Genomic DNA, 19,092 nt, shown 5'->3' with positions numbered 1-19,092 from the left:
TCTCTGCAAAGACTAACAAGAATTATCAAAAGGGAAAAAAAAGCACAACATGTCTATGAAATTAGAATAAAAATCTATAAACAGGGTTAAAAGTGACAGACTAGGAGAAGATATCTGCAACATATATCAACAAAGGATTAGTATCCAGAATACATAAAGAACTAGAAACGAGCAAAAGTTACAACAGTCAGATACTTCAGAGATGATGACATCTCTGATATGATATGATATGTCATTAAACATATACTCAATCTTACCAGTAATAAAGCAAATGTAGATTAATAAAGCAAGAGATGAGTTTTCTAATCAAATTGAAAAGAGAGTTTTAAGTCTGAAAATATCACTTACCATGGGAATGTGGGTAAATAAGACTTCTTACATCTATCTGAACCATAATTTGAAGCTAATTTGACAATAATGTGGAAAGGTGCACAAGAGATCAGAGTTTGTATGAGAAAACCACTCTTTCAAAGTAACCTACATATCTAACAATAAGAGAATTGACATTAAAACAGGAAGGAATGCTAGATAGTGGTTAAAAAATGAATGACCTAGATCTATATGTGTCAATATGGACAAATCTCAAAAACAAAATAATTTTTAAAAAAATGGTGCAGAATATATATACTATGGTGCAGAGGTGGTGGTTTAATCGTTCAGTTGTGTCCAACTATTTGCAATCCAATGGACTGTAGTCCACAGGCTCCTCTGTCCATGGGATTCCTCAGACAAGAATAATGGAGTGGTTGCCATTTCCTTCTCCAGGGGGGATCTTCCCGACCCAGGGATTGAACCCAAGTCTCCTGCATTGCAGGCAGATTCTTTATCGACTGAGCTATGAGGGAAGCCCATACTATGGTACTATATGAATAAAATACAAACACAAAACCATACCATATTTATGTATATATACACATGTGTGTTTATGTGTTTACAAGAACAAAAGAGGAACCAGAAAAATACCCACCAAAATTGTAACAGTAGTCAGGTAAGTTGCATGAAACAGAACTAAGAGTGCTGTTTTAAGATAAGCTGAATTTTAACTATAATATTTTATTACTTAGGGGAAAAAGATTAAGTGAAAAATGAACAAATGTTAATGGTTGTTAATCCTGTGTGATAAAAATATTTGCTTTTTATATTTTACTGTTCAATGTCTCAAAAAACAGATTTCTGTATAATTCTGTCTCAAAATTTATATACTTGTATATGTCTCAAAAATGATAAGTCCTATTTATAAAAGATTTTCAATTTTTCCAAATGTAAAACAAATAGGAAAAAAATAACCAGAATATTGGGTTTTCTTTTTAAAAATATATTTTGCACTTTTATGAAAAACAGAAAAATATTTAAAAAGCTAGCACTGGGAAATTTTTTTTCAAGACTCAATCTGTCACTTAATGCAATGACCATAACTTCTAATTTATAGATATCAACAATAGTGTTTAGATAATTACATTATTGCTCTCTGAGGGAAACTGCCCTAATCACAGTTCTCTCTGAGGTAGTTATACTCAAAAGATACTATACTCTATCCCCTCCTTACCCACATTCTCTCCTTTAGAAATTTGAAAAGGGTGTCAAGTATGTAATCAAAGTGGTGGCAGCAGGGACATGGGTGAAATAATGAAAAGCAGTGGATTTCTTATGCCCTGGATAAACTAGAGATAAGGGAAAACTAAAAACTGAGCAGAAAAAGATACACAGATTATTAGATAAGAACTAGAGTTGATAGAAAAAAGAGAAAAAGGAATGTAGACATTGAGAGTGGCTAAGAAACATTTATGGTAGAGAACTAGAATAAAGCATACACACAAAAAACTCTGGTAAGATCTCTACGGCTTACTTGGTGTGATAGGCAGCATCTAAAATGATCTTAATAATCCCAGTTTCCTGGTATTCATGTCTTTGTGTAATCCTTTCTTCTTGAGTGTGGACTGGATTTAGTGACATTTTTTTCTAGCAAATAGAATGCAAAAGAGATAATGGGATGCCACTCTTAAAATCAGGTTACAAAGAGACCGTGGCTTCCATCTTGTCACCCCCTCACGCACTAAAGAACACTAACTGCCACACTGTGACCTGGGAAGACTCTTATGGCAAAGAATGCTGACTTCAGCCAATAGATGGCAATGACCTAAAGCCTGTCAACAGTCATGCCAGTGATCTGAGAAGCAGATCCTTCCTCATTCCAGCCTTCAGATGCCTGTAACTCTAACACCTTGACTGCAGCCTTATGAGAAACCTTGAGCCAGAGGAACTCAGCGAAGCCATGCCTAGATTCTTGACCCACAGAAACTGTGAAATAAACGTTTTAAACCATAAAATTATAGATTAATGTGTTACATGCTACATTAGTTCAGTTCAGTTGCTCAATCATGTCCAACTCTTTGCAACCCCATGGACTGCAGCCCGCCAGGCCTTCCTGTCCATCACCAACTCCCGGAGTTTACTCAAACTCATGTCCATCGAGTCGGTGATACCATCCAACCATCTCATCCTCTGTCGTCCCCTTCTCTTCCTGCCTTTAGTCTTTCCCAGCATCAGGGTCTTTTCAAATGAGTCAGTTATTCACATCAGGTGGCCAAAGTATTGGAGTTTCAGCTCCCACATCAGTCCTTCCAATGAATATTCAGGATTGATTTCCTTTAGAATGGACTGGTTAGATCTCCATGCAATCCAAGGGACTCTCCACAACCACAGTTCAAAAGCATCAATTCTTTGGCACTCAGCTTTCTTTATAGTCCGGCTCTCACATCCATACATGACAACTGGAAAAACCATAGCCTTAACTAGATGGACCTTTGTTGGCAAAGTAATGTCTGCTTCTTAATTAATATGTCTAGGTTGGTCGTAACTTTCCTTCCAAGAAGTGAGCATCTTTTAATTTCATGGCTGCAGTCACCATCTGAAGTGATTTTGGAGCCCAACAAAATAAAGTCAGCCAGTGTTTCCACTGTTTCTCCATCTATATGCCATGAAGTGATGGGACTGGATGCCATGATCTTAGTTTTCTGAATGCTGAGCTTTAAGTCAACTTTTTCACACTCCTCTTTCACTTTCATCAAGAGGCTCTTTAGTTCTTCTTCACTGTCTGCCATAATGGTGGTATCATCTGCATGTTATTGATACTTCTCCAGGCAATTTTGATTCCAGCTTGTGCTTCATCCAGCCTGGCATTTCTCATGATGTACTCTGCATATAAGTTAAGTAAGCACGGTGACAAAATACAGCCTTGATGTACTTCTTTTCCTATTTGGAACCATTCTGTTGTTCCATGTCCAATTCTAACTGTTGCTTCCTGACCTGCAATTTCTGAAGAGGCAGGTCAGGTGGCCTGGTATTCCCATAGCTTTCAGAATTTTCCACAGTTTATTGTGACCGACACAGTCAAAGGCTTTGGCATAGTCAATAAAGCAGAAATAGATGCTTTTCTGGAACTCTCTTGCTTTTTTGATGATCCAGCCGATGTTGGCAATTTGACCTCTGGTTCCTTTGCCTTTTCTAAATTCAGCTTGAACATCTGGAAGTTCACATTTCACGAATTGCTGAAGCCTGGCTTGGAGAATTTTGAACATTACTTCGCTAGGGTGTGAGATGAGTGCAATTGTGCAGTAGTTTAAGCATTCTTTGGCATTGCCTTTCTTCGGGATTAGAATGAAAACAGACCTTTTTCAGTCCTGTGGCCACTGCTGAGTGTTTCAAATTTGCTGGCATATTGAGTGCAACACTTTCACAGCATCATCTTTTAGGACTTGAAATAGTTCAACTGGAGTTCCGTCACCTCCACTCGCTTTGTTCGTAGTGAAGCTTCCTAAGGCCTATTTGACTTCACATTCCAGGATGTCTGGCTCTAGGTGAGTGATCACACCATCGTGATTATCTGGGTCATGAAGATCTTTCTTGTACAGTACTTCTGTGTATTCTTGCCACCTCTTCTTAATATCTTCTGCTTCTGTTAGGCCCATACCATTTCTGTCCTTTATTGAGCCCATCTGTGCATGAAATGTTCCCTTGCTATCTCTAATTTTCTTGAAGAGATCTCTAGTCTTTCCCATTTTATTGTTTTCCTCTATTTCTTTGCACTGATCGATGAGGAAGGTTTTCTTATCTCCCCTTGCTATTCTTTGGAACTCTGCATTCAAATGGCTATATCTCCTTTTCTCCTTTGCTTTTGGCTTCTCTTCTTTTCACAGCTATTTGTAAAGCCTCCTCAGAGAGTCATTTTGCTTTTTTCCATTTCTTTTTCTTGGGGATGGTCTTGTTCCCTGTCTCCTGTATAATGTCACAAACCTCTGTCCATAGTTCATCAGGCACTCTGTCTATCAGATCTAGTCCCTTAAATCTATTTCTAACTTCCACTGTATACTCATTAGCAATTTGATTTAGGTCATACCTGAATGGTCTAGTGGTTTTCCCTACTTTCTTCAACTTAAGTCTGAATTTGGCAATAAGGAGTTCATGATCTAAGTCATAGTCAGTTCCTGGTCTTGTTTTTGCTGACTGTATAGAGCTTCTCCATCTCTGGCTGCAAAGAATATAATCAATCTGATTTCGGTGTTGGCCATCTGGTGATGTCCATGTGTAGAGTCTTCTCTTGTGTTGTTGGAAGAGGGTGCTTGCTATGACCAGTGCATTCTTCTGGCAAAACTCTGCCCCATTTCATTCTGTACTCCAAGGCCAAATTTGCCCATTACTCCAGGTGTTTCTTGAATTCCTACTTTTGCATTCCAGTCCCCTATAATGAAAAGGACATCATTTTGGGGTGTTAGTTCTAGACGGTCAGTAGGTCTCCATAGAACTGTTCAACTTCAGCTACTTCAGTTGGGGCACAGACTTGGGTTACCATGATATTGAATGGTTTGCCTTAGAAACGAACAGAGATCATACTGTCGTTTTTGATACTGCATCCAAGCACTGCATTTTGGACCCTTTTGTTTTCTATGATGGCTACTCCATTTCTTCTAAGGGATTCTTGCCCACAGTAGTAGATATAGTGGTCATCTGAGTTAAATTCACCCATTCCAGCCCATTTAGTTCACTGATTCCTAAAATGTCGACATTCTCTTGCCATCTCTTGTTCGAGCACTTCCAATTTGCCTTGATTTATGGACCTTACATTCTAGGTTCCTATGCAATATTGCTCTTTACAGCATCGGACCTTGCTTCCATCACCAGTCACATCCACAACTAGGTGTTGTTTTTGTTTTGGCTCCATCTCTTTGGTGTGCTACATACCAAAACATAATTAATGCACTTGGGTTTAAAGACTTGGGGATTTTGGACTCTGGAAGGTCTAACCATATCACAGTTCCTGTTCTAATATTTCCATTAGGTTTTTCTGTATTCCATTCTCAAGTGAATCCTTATAAAAAAAAAAAAAAACAACAACAAAAAACAAAACCCTAGCTTGAAAGTCTCTCTACTTTGCAACCAAGAGAACCTCACAAAAATAGCTATGTCTCCTATAATTAAAAAAGGTTAATTAAACTATGTTCATGTAGTTTTAGTGTAAGACACAAGTCCATTTATTCCAACTTTTTAATTAAACATATAATCATTATGTATAATAATGTTTACTGAGCATTCTAATCTCTGTCACTTCTAACTACCTGCATATGACATAAGCAACTACACTTATTACTAACATTTCAACTGCTTGAACTTTTTACTATTTTGTTAACTACTCTGTCTTCAACATGCAAAAGTATCTGAGATATAGCAGATACTCAATAAATAGTTGGTTTAAAAAAAAGTGGTTGCTTATACTTAAAATCCAAACTTGTTCTTATCACAGCCTACAAAGTTCTTCACTATCAAGTCCCTGACTACTTCGCCTCCTAGTAACTTTCTCCACAGGTTGCTACATTCCATAAACACTGGCCTCTGTGCTATTCTTGAAACACACCAAACAAGTCCTTGCTTCAGAGACTTCATATTTGCAATTCTCTCAGTATGGAACAATTTTCCACATATAAGATGGCTGGCTCCCTCACTTCATTCATATTTCTGCTCTAAAGTCACCTCCTCAGAGAGCCCTACCTTAACTAATTGTTTAAAATAGCCCTAGCACCTCATTTCATGATTCTCCATTCCCCTACACTGTTATATTGAGCCTCAGAACACTAATATCAGAACCTGACATCTATTACATTCTAGAAAATAATATAATTCAAGGGCAGAACTCAGTTTTGTTCAATGTTCTAATCTGCAGCACTTAAAACAATGTCTGGTACACAATAATTGTCAGATATTTGTTGGCTGAATAAACAGTCATAATTTTTAAAGGTATTCCAGAACTTATATAGTAGCAACGTCTACTTCAGTTATCATTTTTAAAATAAAAATAATCATTGAAATCCACCATATCAAAAGGCTAAAGAAAAAAAAAAAGCATTTGACAAAATCTAGTGTCTGTTCATAATCAGGAAAAAAATTCAGCAAACCAGGAAAAAGAGGGAAATTGCTTAACCTGATAAGGAACATTACACAAAAGCCTAGCGACAACTTCATGGTTATGATGAAAGACTGAATATTTTCATTGTTAAGACTGGGAATGAGGCAAAGTGTCTGTTCTCATTACTCCTATTCATCATCACATTGGAGGTCCTAATCAGTGGGACAGAAGAAGAAGAAACAAGAGTCACATATATCTGGAAAGTAAAACTGTGTCTACTCATTGATGACATGATTTTCTACATAGAAAATTCCACACACACATGATCACTCAGTTGTGTCTGACTCTTTGTAACTCTATGAACCATAGCCCCACCAGGCTCCTATGTTCATGGGATTTCCCAAGCAAGAGTACTGGAATGGGTAGCCATTTCCTTCTCCAGGGAATCTTCTTGACCCAGGGATGAACCTCTGTCTTCTACATTGCAGGCGGATTCTTTACCACTGAGCCACCTGGAAAGTCCTAAAAGAATCTATAAAAAAGCTCCTAGATCTAATGTGCTTACTAAGGTAGCAGATAAAAAAGTCAACACACAAAAATCACTTTTATTTCTAAATACTGGAAATGAATAAAAAATCAGAAATAGAAAATTTAAAAGCAGTATTAAGTTCAATAGTTTAAAAATATGAAATACTGAAGTGTCAATCTAACAAAAAATGTGCAGGATCTACACACTAGAAAAAACCACCACCACTTCAGAGTAAATCATGTGAAATGCTGGGCTGGATGAATCACAAGCTGGAATGAAGACTGCCAGGAGAAATATCAATAACCTCAGATATGCAGATGATACCACTCTAATGGCAGAAAGTGAAGAAGAAATAAAGAACCTCTTGATGAGGGTGAAAGAGGAGAGTAAAAAGCTGGCCTAAAACTCAAAAAACTAAGATCACAGCATCCAGTCCCATCACTTCATGGAAAATAAAATGGGGAAACAATGGAAACAGGGACAGACTTTATCTTTTTGGGCTCCAAAATCACTGCAGATGGTGACTGCAGCCATGAAATTAAGACGTTTGCTCCTTGGAAGAGAAGCTATGATAAACCTAGACAGCGTATTAAAAAGGAGAGATATCACTTTACTGACAAAGGTGCATATAGTCAAAGCTATGGTTTTTCTAGTAGTCATGTATGGATGTGAGAGCTGGAAAATAAAGAACACTGAGCATCAAAGAATCAATGCTTTCTTATTGTGGTGTTGGAAAAGACTCTTGAGAATCCCTTAGACAGCAAGGAGATCAAACCAGTCAATCCTAAAGGAAATCAACCCTGAGTATTCATTGGAAGGACTGATGCTGAAGCTCCAATACTTTGGTCATCTGATGCAAAGAGCCAATTCGTTGGAAAAGACACAGATGTTGAGAAAGACTGTGGGCAGGAGGAGATCAGGATGACAGAGGATGAGATGGTATCACCGATTCAAAGGACAGGAGTTTGAGCAAACTCCGGGAGACAGTGAAGGACAGGGAAGTCTGGTGTGCTGCAGTCCATGGGGTCCACATCAGACACAACTAGCATCTGAACAACAACAAGATCTAAATAAATGGCGTGACACGCTGTGCTCATGGATTAATTATTCAATATTGTTGCAATGTTAATTCTCCTTAAACTGATATATAGATTTAACACAATCCCAGTCAAAATCTTGGCAGGAATTTTGTTAATATCAATAAGCTGATTCAAAAATTTGTATGGAGCATTTCCCAAATGGTCCAGTGGTAAGGAGTCTGCTTGCCAATGCAGGAGACACAGGTTTGAGCCCTGGTCGGGAAAGATTCCACATACTGCAACAACGAAGCCCACAAGCCACAGCTACTCAGCCTGTGTGCTGCAACTGCTAAAGTTCACGTGCCTCGAGCCCATGAGCCCATCCAACAAGAAAAGCCACCATGATGACAAGCTCATGCAAAGCAATGAAGAGTAGCCCATGTGCAGCAAGTAAAGACCCCATGCAGCCAAAGTAAATATCAACAAATTTTTAAAAATTTGTATGGAAACAGAAAGGAACTAGAATAGCCAAAACAAGAATGAAGCTAAAGGACTCATAATGCCTATCTATTTACTTTGGTCAAAATAAGCATGAATTGGTCAAAAATGGACACAGATCAATGGGGGGAAATAAAAAAGAGAGCTGTTAAGTAGACCCACAGGTATACAGTCAACTGATTTCTGACAAAGATGTAATGGCACTTCAATGCAGAAAGACGGGTTTTAAACAAATGCTTCTGGAACAATAAGGCACCCATCTGCAAAATTCTGAGCTTTAACCCATACCTTCTCCCTTATACAAAAACAGTCACATACATCAGAATGGACAGACCTAAATGTAAAACTTAAAGCCATAAAATGTCTAGAAAAAAATGGGAGAAAATCTTTGTGATATTGGGTTGGGCAAAGTTTTTTTTTTTTTTTTTAAACTATGACACAGAAACATTCGTAAGAGAAAAAACTGGTAACTTGGACTTCCTCAAAATTAAAATAAACAATAAAACAAACATCTAACAACTATTTAAAACATAACAATTGAGGAGCCTTTGACATAAATATACAAAAGATAGTATGTCTAGGAGTTAGTGGAAATCAGATGTGCATACTCCTGAAAGTCACTGAGTTTACCATTCAGGTTAACTCAGAAAAATGGTTTCAACTATAATACAGTTTTAAATTGTAAGCATTTTCAACTGTGTATTATTTGATCTTATGCATAACAGACAACTGTTTAGAGGCAGAGCACATGAAGAACGCTGATTTGAGAGCATAAAATAATAATTCTGCCAGTTCACCTAAAGATATCTTCACTAGTTCCATAAGCTGTATTCCACATGATCAAAATTATTTTATAACATCTAAAAGGTATCTCCAGTATTTTGGAAGCCAATTTAAGATACTGAGAATAACTACAAGTAAGACCACCTGGTTTTTCATTTGGGTATAAATCCATCCATACCACAAGAAGTTATTTATATAGAAGTGCTTGTGACTGGCAAATGAAAACCTATTTCATCTTTTAAAAACAAAACATTTCCAAAAAAACATGGAAATTAACCAGTTGACTTTTTAAAAGCAGAAAGTGAAGAAATTTATTTTTTCTCAGAAATACAGTTTTTTCTATTTCTGGTGGAAGCTGCATTTTATTTTTTTGTTGTTTAATTGCTAAGTCATGTCAGATTCTTTTGCAACCCCAAGGACTGTAGCCCACCAGGCTCCTCTGTCTATGGGATTTTCCAGACAAGAATACTGGAGTGGGTTGCCATTTCCTTCTCCAGGCAATCTTCCCAAACCCAGGGATTGAATCCACATCTCCTGCATTGAAGGCAGATTCTTTACCACTGAGCCACCAGGGAAACCCACCTTCATTAAATGTATATTTGATCTAAGATCAAACATTAAACTATTCAGTTAACACACACAATGACTGAGAAGCATGTTAAGAGACACTATGTTAGGTACTAGAGAGATGGTAGTTAGCATGAAAAGTAAGGTTTCTATTCTTACAGAGCTTACAGTTTACCCAGCAAATGGTAAATAAGAAATAAGAAAATAAAAAGATAAGAAGTAAATAGGGGTCTCATTGTTTTTATAAAAATCAAAGTAGAGTAATAGAGTATCACTATGCTTAGACTGCAAGGAGATCCAACCAGTCCATCCTCAAGGAGATCAGTCCTGGGTGTTTATTGGAAGGACTGATGCTGAAGCTGAAACTCCAATACTTTGGACACCTCTTGCAAAGAATTGACTCATTGGAAAAGACCCTGAAGCTGGGAGGGATTGGGGGCAGGAGGAGAAGGGAACGACAGAGGATGAGATGGCTGGATGGCATCACCGACTCGATGGACATGAGTTTGAGTAAACTCCGGGAGTTGGTGATGGACAGGGAGGCCTGGCGTGCTGTGATTCATGGGGTCACAAAGAGTCGGACAGGACTGAGCGACTGAACTGAACTGATATTGCAGTAGGAGTTAACTTAGATTTGTAGATGAAGGAAGTCTCTTGATAACATCTGCTCTAAGACTAGAAATGACTAAAATCTAACCAAGATTTCAAGTAAGAGCTTTCAAAGGAAAAAAGACAATTCATAAAAACCTTTAAAACAGGAATAAATTTGGTGTGTTTGAAGAGCAATTATAAACTTATCTAGAACATGAGCCAGAGAAAGGAGTCCAGGATCATGCCACGGAGTTCACTCACATTTATCTGAACAAAGGAAGAGATACTACAAAGGAGAAAGAACCCTAAAAGAAAACTTAGAAAGTTCAGCTGGTGGGAATTCCCTGGCAGTCCAGGGATTAAGACTTTGACTTCCCAGCGCAGGGAGTACAGGTTCAATCCCTGGTTGGGGAACTGAGATCCCACTTGCCATGTGGTCTGGCCAAAAAAAAAAGAAATGCTAGAGACTAACACCACCATAACTGAAGTAAGAATGCCTTTGATGGACTCATTAGTAGACTGGACATGGCTCAGAAAAGATCTGAGCTTGAGGATATATCAACAGAAACTTACAAAATGAAAAGAGGCTAGATGGTGGTGGGGGAGGGTGGGTTGGGGGGTGGGGACACATAAACAAGAATATCCAAGAATTGTGGGTCAACTAAAAAAGGTGTTAACATATACACGTAATGGGAACACTGAAGGTGAAGAGAAAAGAAATATTTGAAGCAATAATGACTGAGAATTCCTCCAAATTAATGTCAGACATAAAACTACAGATCCACAAAATTCAGAGAACACAAAGCAAGATAAATGCCAAAAGTAAATTATATAGCATAAGTCATTCAATACATGAAGCACTGTATTAAAGTACATAAAATTATATGTAATAGCCAATAGTATTTAGAATAATAGTTCATTAAAAATTTTTTATCACTAAAAATTATCATACATTTTTCCTACTAAAATGAAAGCCATATGAAAGCAGGATGTGAATGTTTTCATTAACTGCTCTATCGTAAAATATTGTTGGGTACACAGTAGGCCCTTAATAAGTATTTCTTCAATAAACATCATCCAAAATAATAAAATCATTTAAAAAAACTTCAAGGGGACTTCCCTGGTGCTCCAGTGGCTAAGATTCTGCACTCCCAACGCAGGGGGCCCCAGACTTGATCCCTGGTCGGAAACTAAATCCTGGATGCCACAACTGAGAGTTCATGTGCTGCAACTAAAAGATCCTGCATGACACAGAGACTTGGTGTGCCACAACTAAGACCCAGCGCAGCCAAATAAATACAAAAACATAACAAAAATTTCAAGGAAAGGGGTTCATAAGATACTTTACTGTGAAAAGAATCTCAAGGCTAAAAAATACTAGTATAGAACATTGTTGTCCAATAGAAATATGATGTGAGCTACACACGTAATTTAAAATGTGCAGACACATTTTAAAAAATAAAAAGAAACATGAACTTTTCATAATAGCAGTTTAGGTTATACAAAAAGAATGTGAAAAAGGCAAATCCTCAAAGGAGTTTTCCAAACATCTTGATATTCTTATGAATATTCAGTTTTTAATTATGCAGATATTGGGTGGGAAAAACAGTATTTGGATCTTACTTAGATCTAAGAAATTTGTTTCTAGTTGCTAAAATACTGTATTCTGTTTACTGTTGGCACCACTATCATCTTTGATGATATTTATTTTATATACACCCAAGATACTCAAGCAAAATAGGTTCCTTCTCTAAAAGGAATTTAGTCAATCCGTATAAATAAGACTTCAAAGAATATGGAATGAGCAAAACTGAGAAAAAAACAACTTCCTTAACCACAACATACAGAAACTAAAATAGTAACCTAACAGGATTTAAGCAGCAAGACTGCAAGAAATCTTATCACCCTTTCAAAGGTGATAAGAAAGCAACCAGATAAATTATTTTAACTCTTGGTGGCTTAGACAGTAAAGAATCTGCTGGCAATTCAGGAGACCAGGGTTCAATCCTTGGGTTGGGAAGTCGCCCTGAAGAAGAGAATGGCAACCCAGGCCAGTATTCTTGCCTGGAAAATTTCATGGACAGAGGAGCCTTTCGGGCTACATTCCATGGGTCACAAAGAGTAGGACACGACTGAGTGACTAATACCTTCACACTTTCTCTTGAAGAAGCAATAGTTCTAGATAATCCAAAAATCAATTATATTTGCCGTGTGTGAACTTCACTTTCATGTTTTTTACAAGAGTTTTCAACCTGCATTCCGAATTAAAATAAATAATAATCATTCCTTAGCACATCTGCAGCCCAGAAATTTTAGGCATAGTGAACCAAAAAGCATACCAATCCACAGCAAAACTGTCACAGATAATCCACAAAGCAAATAACCCTACAGCAAAAAGTCTAGATTTCAATAAACATTTTCTTAGAAGTATCATAAAAACTACCAACCAGAGACAACTTCAGTAAGACATGCCAAAGTTTATTTCTTTAAATTATAAGCATTTAAAAACTACAAAGAATAAAAACAGTTTTTTCTTCCTGGCTACATTAAATTTATTATAAATAAAATCAAGTTACTCACCAAAATTGGGGGGACTGTAAAGTTGGGTCTACAATTTAATCCAACATTCACTGTGAATTAAGGAAGAAGTCAGTTGTTCTGATATTCACACGACTACAAATAAAAAGTCTTGCCCTGTTGTCTCCAAAATGCTTCCATTAGTGACTTAATCTTTAAGATTTATAAATCATATTTATGAAATTTATCATTAATTAAACACAATCTGATCCCTTGGACATAATGAGATATAGTAAATACTATCATTTTGTTGCTGTTTAGTCACTTAGTCACGTTTGACTCTTGTGACCCCATAGTCTGTAACCCACCTTGCTTCTCTGCCCATGGGATTTTCCAGGCAAGGATACTGGAGTGGGTTGCCATTTCCTTCTCCTGCAGATCTTCCCAACTAGGGACTGATCTCCTACATTGGCAGGTAGATTCTTTATCACTAAGCTACCAGGGAAGCCCAATATCACCATGTCATCCCTCAAAAGCTGCATGTACATAGTGAGATAATTATATCAATAATTATTGCGTTGATCCTGACACTAGTAACCAGGTCTTTACAACTACTATTTAAGTATATGCAGGTCACATATACCAAATAAGTTTTGGCATTTGGGCTAAAGAAAATCAAAAGTTTGCCAATCTAGTCCATTTTCAGAGTTGAAACTAAAAATCTAGACAATCTAAATAAGACCCACCCATCCCCCTGAGAAAGAACATTAAAAATTAAAAACCAAATCTGATTTCCAGTCCCTAAAATACTACTCCAGATTTGATTATGACTTACATTCTAGCATGCATATGTATATTCCATAAAGTCCATGGAAAATATATCAATATCTACCCCCTGATATTAAATGTATTCTCTCAACTGAAATCTGGATAATCCTAATTCTCTTTAATGCAACAATATAAGCTAGGAATAAAAGTAGCATAAAGAAAGCAGATTCATCCTCAAGTTATAAGAAAGTGAAAAAACTACCAACAGATAGAAGGGAGAACTCTGAGGCAGAGACAAACATTAAATTGCTTCCACACTTATAACTTTTATGTGTTTAATATAGTCAATCCATTATGGTAACAGTGAAGGAGTAGGAAAAAAGCATAACTTCTTTTAGGAAAATTTGAGCAGCTCTTTCAAACATTACTGAAATACAACGGGGCTAAATTTCTGAATTTGTAACTCATAATGTTAAATTAAGTCAATTAAACCAATTAAGTCAATATAAGTAATGAGAAAGTATCTATATTGGTATAACTTTATTTCTGAAAAATACAGGAATTACTGGAAGGTGCAAATACAAAGCACACTACTGTGTTTTCAAGATTTCTTTATGCCACAAATGGGTATTTTCAATTCATAGCAGAAAGCACTGCAGTAATTGGCATGACCAAGGTACAGTTAGCTCAGTACTTTGTATTCAATAATGTTTATAGCTAGAACTCCTTCCACTTCGAAGACCATGCCTAAAAAGGAATTCTCTTTGAAGACTAAAGGAATTTAATTAAAGATAAAGCCACTTGGGTGGCCACATAACACATCAAACAGATCATACTTCAAACTTCAAGCAGAATTAGTACTATTCAGTTACAAAAGTATGACTCATAGGAATATAAATGAAGAATCATGTTTTTTCTGTGTACATCAACTTAGATCCAGAAATTCACATTAAAATTTAGCACTGTCACATTTGCTCACTATATACATTTTAGCTTTGACTTAATTTCAGGTGGTTAAACACTGATCAATGGCCTACTATCAAATAAAAACAAACTTTTAATTAAACAACATGCTTGAAAATTCTTGATCTTAAAGGACCAGAAATAATAAAAGTTTATTAGAAATATAACAAAGCCTTAATATTATAAATGAATGCATTTTTCCCAATTTTGCAAGAGAACTGTCTCATTCACATAAGAAAAAAAAAGTGTTCCTAAAAACCTAAAAATATTATCAAGTATTTAAAAACTTTCACTATAAATTGTCCTCAGATTTCCATTACAGACTGTCTACAGGCAAGTACAATATCATTTTTTAACACTTGCTGATTTGTTTATTTCACATAGAATAACAAGCACAGTTCACTGAAATCTCTTCAGAACATGTAAAAAGGAAAAAAAATCAAAACTTTTCAGAAATGAATACACCTTCCTTGCCTTTCTAAATCAAACATACTGAAAGTAAGACTGTATTGATGACTGAGGGTCATCACTAATGTACCATATTCCATTATAGTCCTTTAATATATTAATAGTAAGGACTTTAAGGCTAGAGGTGTAACAGATGATATGTTTTAAAGTCAGTAAACTAGTTGCTAATTTCCTATTGACCGTCACTTCAGTTGGAGGCAGTTTCATTCCTTCATTGCTGATTGTAACCTGAAGAATCCAATCAATAAAGAATCTTCTACACCTGAAAGAAAGCTTTTGGCCTCTATCAACTAACATGGTACAGACAATGTAAAAAAAAAAAAAAACAGGGAGAGAGACAAACAACTGAATAAGTAAAAATTACTCATAACAAATAAGATTTACGTGGTAGATTAAAGATAGGGTTTATTTTGTCTTTAGTTGCTAAGTCGTGTCCAAGACTTTTGTGACCCCACCAACTATAGCCCACCAGGCTCCTCTGTCCATGGGATTTCCCAGGCAAGGATGCTGGAGTGGGTTGCCATTTCCTTCTCCAGAGGATCTTCCCAACCCAGGGACTGAATACAAGCTCCTCTATTGCAGGGAGATTCTTTGCCACTTTGCCACCAGCAAAGCCCCAGGTTAAAGGCAGTAAAAGATGTTATAGGCAATTCAGAGATGGGCTGTCAAGAGCATCTAAATAATGAAGGAAAGTAACTTCAGATACTAGGCTTTTTTCCTTTAAACACAAAAAGACTGGCTTTTTTTCCTTTAAACACAGAAAAGGCTACAAGTCAATCTGGAACAATTAAAAGTAAAATTTGTAATCGAATTCTACATGAGACAGTTGAATGAATTAAGGAAATGAAATAGTCTAAGTTATTATGATAAATGGCATCAAAATTGGATGGAGTTACTGGATAATGCAGCAGTTGCACAACGGGAACTGGCAGACAACTGACAGATCAAGAGGCCCCACCTGAACAGAGAAGTACTCAAAATAACGAATAAAACAATAAGAGTATATTGCCAATAAAGTACTCCTAAACTAAGACAAAAAGCCAAGATATAATTTCCTGAAAAGTTTCAGAAGATCAAAAAGATAAATATTAATAGTCAACTTGCAAGTGTTTATTAAGCATCCACTATGTAAACTGCAGTGTATCAAATATGAAATATATTCCTCTTCTACAAGGGGCTTGTAAGAAAATAAAACATATAACACAGACATATGAAAAAAAATTTACGCTAATGAAAGCAAGTTCTTCTGTTTTATTGCTAATCCCAGATGATGAATAAAGATGTAATATGAGGCATGCTCATACACTAGATGAGTATTAAATACTCTGGAAGGTAATTTGGGGACATTACAAGAGCCTTAAAACACAAACACTTCGACCAATAATTCCTCTTTTACAAATCTAGGAGAAATTTTTTCCCAAAGCTTTACATAAAAGGCTGTAGTCTCTGTAGTGAAATTTATATCAGCAAAACATTAGAAACATCCCAAACATCTGCCAACAAGAAAATTTTTAAATATGATAGTTATATGATATAACACTGAGCTGCCAAAAATAATTTTTTCAAAGACTAAGGACATGGAACAGTGTATGAGGTAAAGTTAAAATACCACATAATCTTAGCTTCAAGAAAAATATGCAAATATTTATTGGAACATATAAATACAAATTATTTGTATTTTTATTATCTGCACCTGTTTTCTTTCTCCAAATTATTTTATAATAAGATTTAAAAACAAGCAATTATTATTTGAAAAGGTACATAACACATACACACAGAGTAAATGTTTAAAAAAAAAAAAAATCAGTGCGATAGAACTGGCCTGGATTTAGAAAAAATTCATGGAAAAAAAGTTAACCCAGAAGGACTGGGTAAAAGAAGTAATGATTATCTAGATTAAAACTATGAGAAATGGTAGAAACCTTGACACTGATCTGATTAAGTGGAAAAAATGGGAGAATCAATGATAATTACAACAGATTTTAAAGACATTCAAATATATGCTATTTCATCATTTATATTCCTCTAAGATGCTGGCTTTAAAAAAAACGGACTTGTTATAAAAACGCATTATCTGTCAATTTCTGTATGTGTAGTGTTGATAAAGGTTATAAACACTTTTACTGACACAAAGCATTTGATTCTCGTAACAACCTCTTAAGGCAAGGACAGTATTACGAAACTATTTAGAAGACGAAACAGAATCGGAGAGGTTGTAACTTGCCCAAACAAGCTAGTAAGAACTGGAAACAGCAGCGATCACTCACTGCTAAGCCTTTTTCAAGCAATCCACAGTCCAGAACACCAGGTTTTTGCTAATGTTTAATTATTTTTAGAGCCACTTTTTCCTAGTCAAAAACACTGTCGATTTTGTCTACAGTAGTGGTAAATATCTTAGGTTTTGTTGCTAACAAACCTGCCCCATACCGCGGTACTAAAAAAAAAAAAATTCCAACTGACCCAAACTCAGCATGAAGTTAAGCAAACTGGTTAGGAAGGACGAAGGAAAGACGAAAGAAACTATCCTCTTAAATCTCGCCAGTTGACCAAAGTTTGGATTATCAAAAAGTAAAGAGAGTAACTAACACCTGCTCACCCTAAACAGAAAAACCGGCGCAGCAAGAAAGACCAGCACAACCAAATATAAAAAAACAAAAATTTTTTTTAAGTAACATGCTTTCCAGTTAAAAAAACAAACAAAATCTATCCCCGCAGACCGCTGATGCGAGGGGGAAAGAGTGAATCTGCACGGAGAAGAGTGAAAGCGGGCAATGAACGAACCAAACAGTACTGCTGAGTAAGAAAACACCACAAGAAGGTCCATCCAGTGCCTTTCCTCCCCGTAAAGCTAGTCTCTTCCTTTCCAGTAGTTTAATAATCGGAACAGTCATGTATTTCTTGCTACCGAACACCACACATCCTCAAATTTTCCGGCAATGCATCAATCCCTTCAGCACACAAACTTAGAAACAACCGTTCCTCAACAATTCTCTAGATTGCCCTCCATCCCACGTAATTCTAAAGGCCAAATCAACATCTGCCTAGATAAAGTGAAAACAAGCAGAACAACGATCCCATCTAATGCAAACAGGTCCACCCTGAGAGATTCTCAAAAACAGGCGTAACCACAACCGCACTCGGCGAGGCGCGGCCGCCGAGGCAAGGGGCGGACCCGGGAGACCACGTGTTCGGGCCTCTGCGCACGCGCCAGCCAAAACAAAAGGGAGGACAGCCAAGCCCCGCCCCTGCTCCCACGTGACCAAGTCTAGATCCGCCCCTCCCCTCCCTCCACCCCTTACCTCCCCTTAGCTCTGCCAAAGCTGTTAGGTTTAGCCGTTTAAATTTGGCTGCGGTCCGACCCTACCCTAGAGCGCGATCCTGTGCCGGGACCCAGAGTCCAACAGCTCAGAAGATTCGGGGGGCGAAGGGGCTGCCGGTCGGTCGCCTGGGCCGCAAGTCCACCCAGCGGTCTTCTCCGCTCTCCCCTCCCCGCGGGGCCGCCGTCCCCAGCAGAGGAGACCCAACCCCCTCAAGCCCGCCGCTGAGACGCCGGCCACTCGCCTGCTGGGGCGCCCTGGCTCCCCTCCGCCGCCGCACCTTCGGTCCGGCCGTGGTGGGGGCTGCCGAGGTGATCTGTAGCTGCCCGCCCTCCACCCCCCACCCGGGGCGCAGCTGACTCGTCTCCAGAGCGCGTCCCGCTCCCGCCCGAGCCGCCGCCGCCGCGGTTTAACAGTCCGCCAGCTGCCCGCAGCTCCGGGCGGCTCGGGGGACGGAACCTTGCAGAGGTGGAGGGGCAGTGGGCGGGGCGCGGCGCCGGCCAATGACAGCGGGGGAGGGGCAGTGCCATGCAAATGAGCGCGGGTGGCGGGGAAACCCCGGCAGGATGCTGGGCAGGCAGAAGCGGCCAGGAGCGTTCTGGAAGTGGCTGCAGCGCTGGCGCCCGAACCCTGCTGCAGAGGCGCGGCCGCTCCCTTGGGGCGGGCTCCGCACTG

At 38.0% G+C, this 19,092-nt stretch overlaps 1 protein-coding gene across 10 annotated transcripts in view; it reads right to left on the bottom strand.

Moving 5' to 3' along the window:
* The window catches only part of KANSL1L (KAT8 regulatory NSL complex subunit 1 like), a 122,502-nt gene extending 103,727 nt beyond the window's left edge, over nt 1-18,775 (bottom strand). For 2 of the 10 annotated variants that reach the window (XM_065930663.1, XM_065930664.1), the window contains exons 1-2: nt 12,965-18,221; nt 1,847-4,738 (exon numbers count right to left, since the gene is read on the bottom strand). The gene's annotated coding sequence lies outside the window, so the exon portion shown is untranslated. Of the gene's footprint in view, nt 1-1,846; nt 4,739-12,964; nt 18,223-18,464; nt 18,634-18,661 lie in introns of those variants that run through there. The other 8 variants (XM_065930657.1, XM_065930656.1, XM_065930665.1 and 5 more) reach the window with 8 other exon arrangements.
* Nucleotides 18,776-19,092: the final 317 nt, after the last annotated feature.

The sequence above is a fragment of the Muntiacus reevesi genome, chromosome 3 (genome assembly GCF_963930625.1).
Source record: "Muntiacus reevesi chromosome 3, mMunRee1.1, whole genome shotgun sequence".
Classification (NCBI taxonomy): domain Eukaryota; kingdom Metazoa; phylum Chordata; class Mammalia; order Artiodactyla; family Cervidae; genus Muntiacus; species Muntiacus reevesi.
Note: the sequence above shows the minus strand (reverse complement) of the source record. Positions and strands in the feature narration are given on the sequence as shown.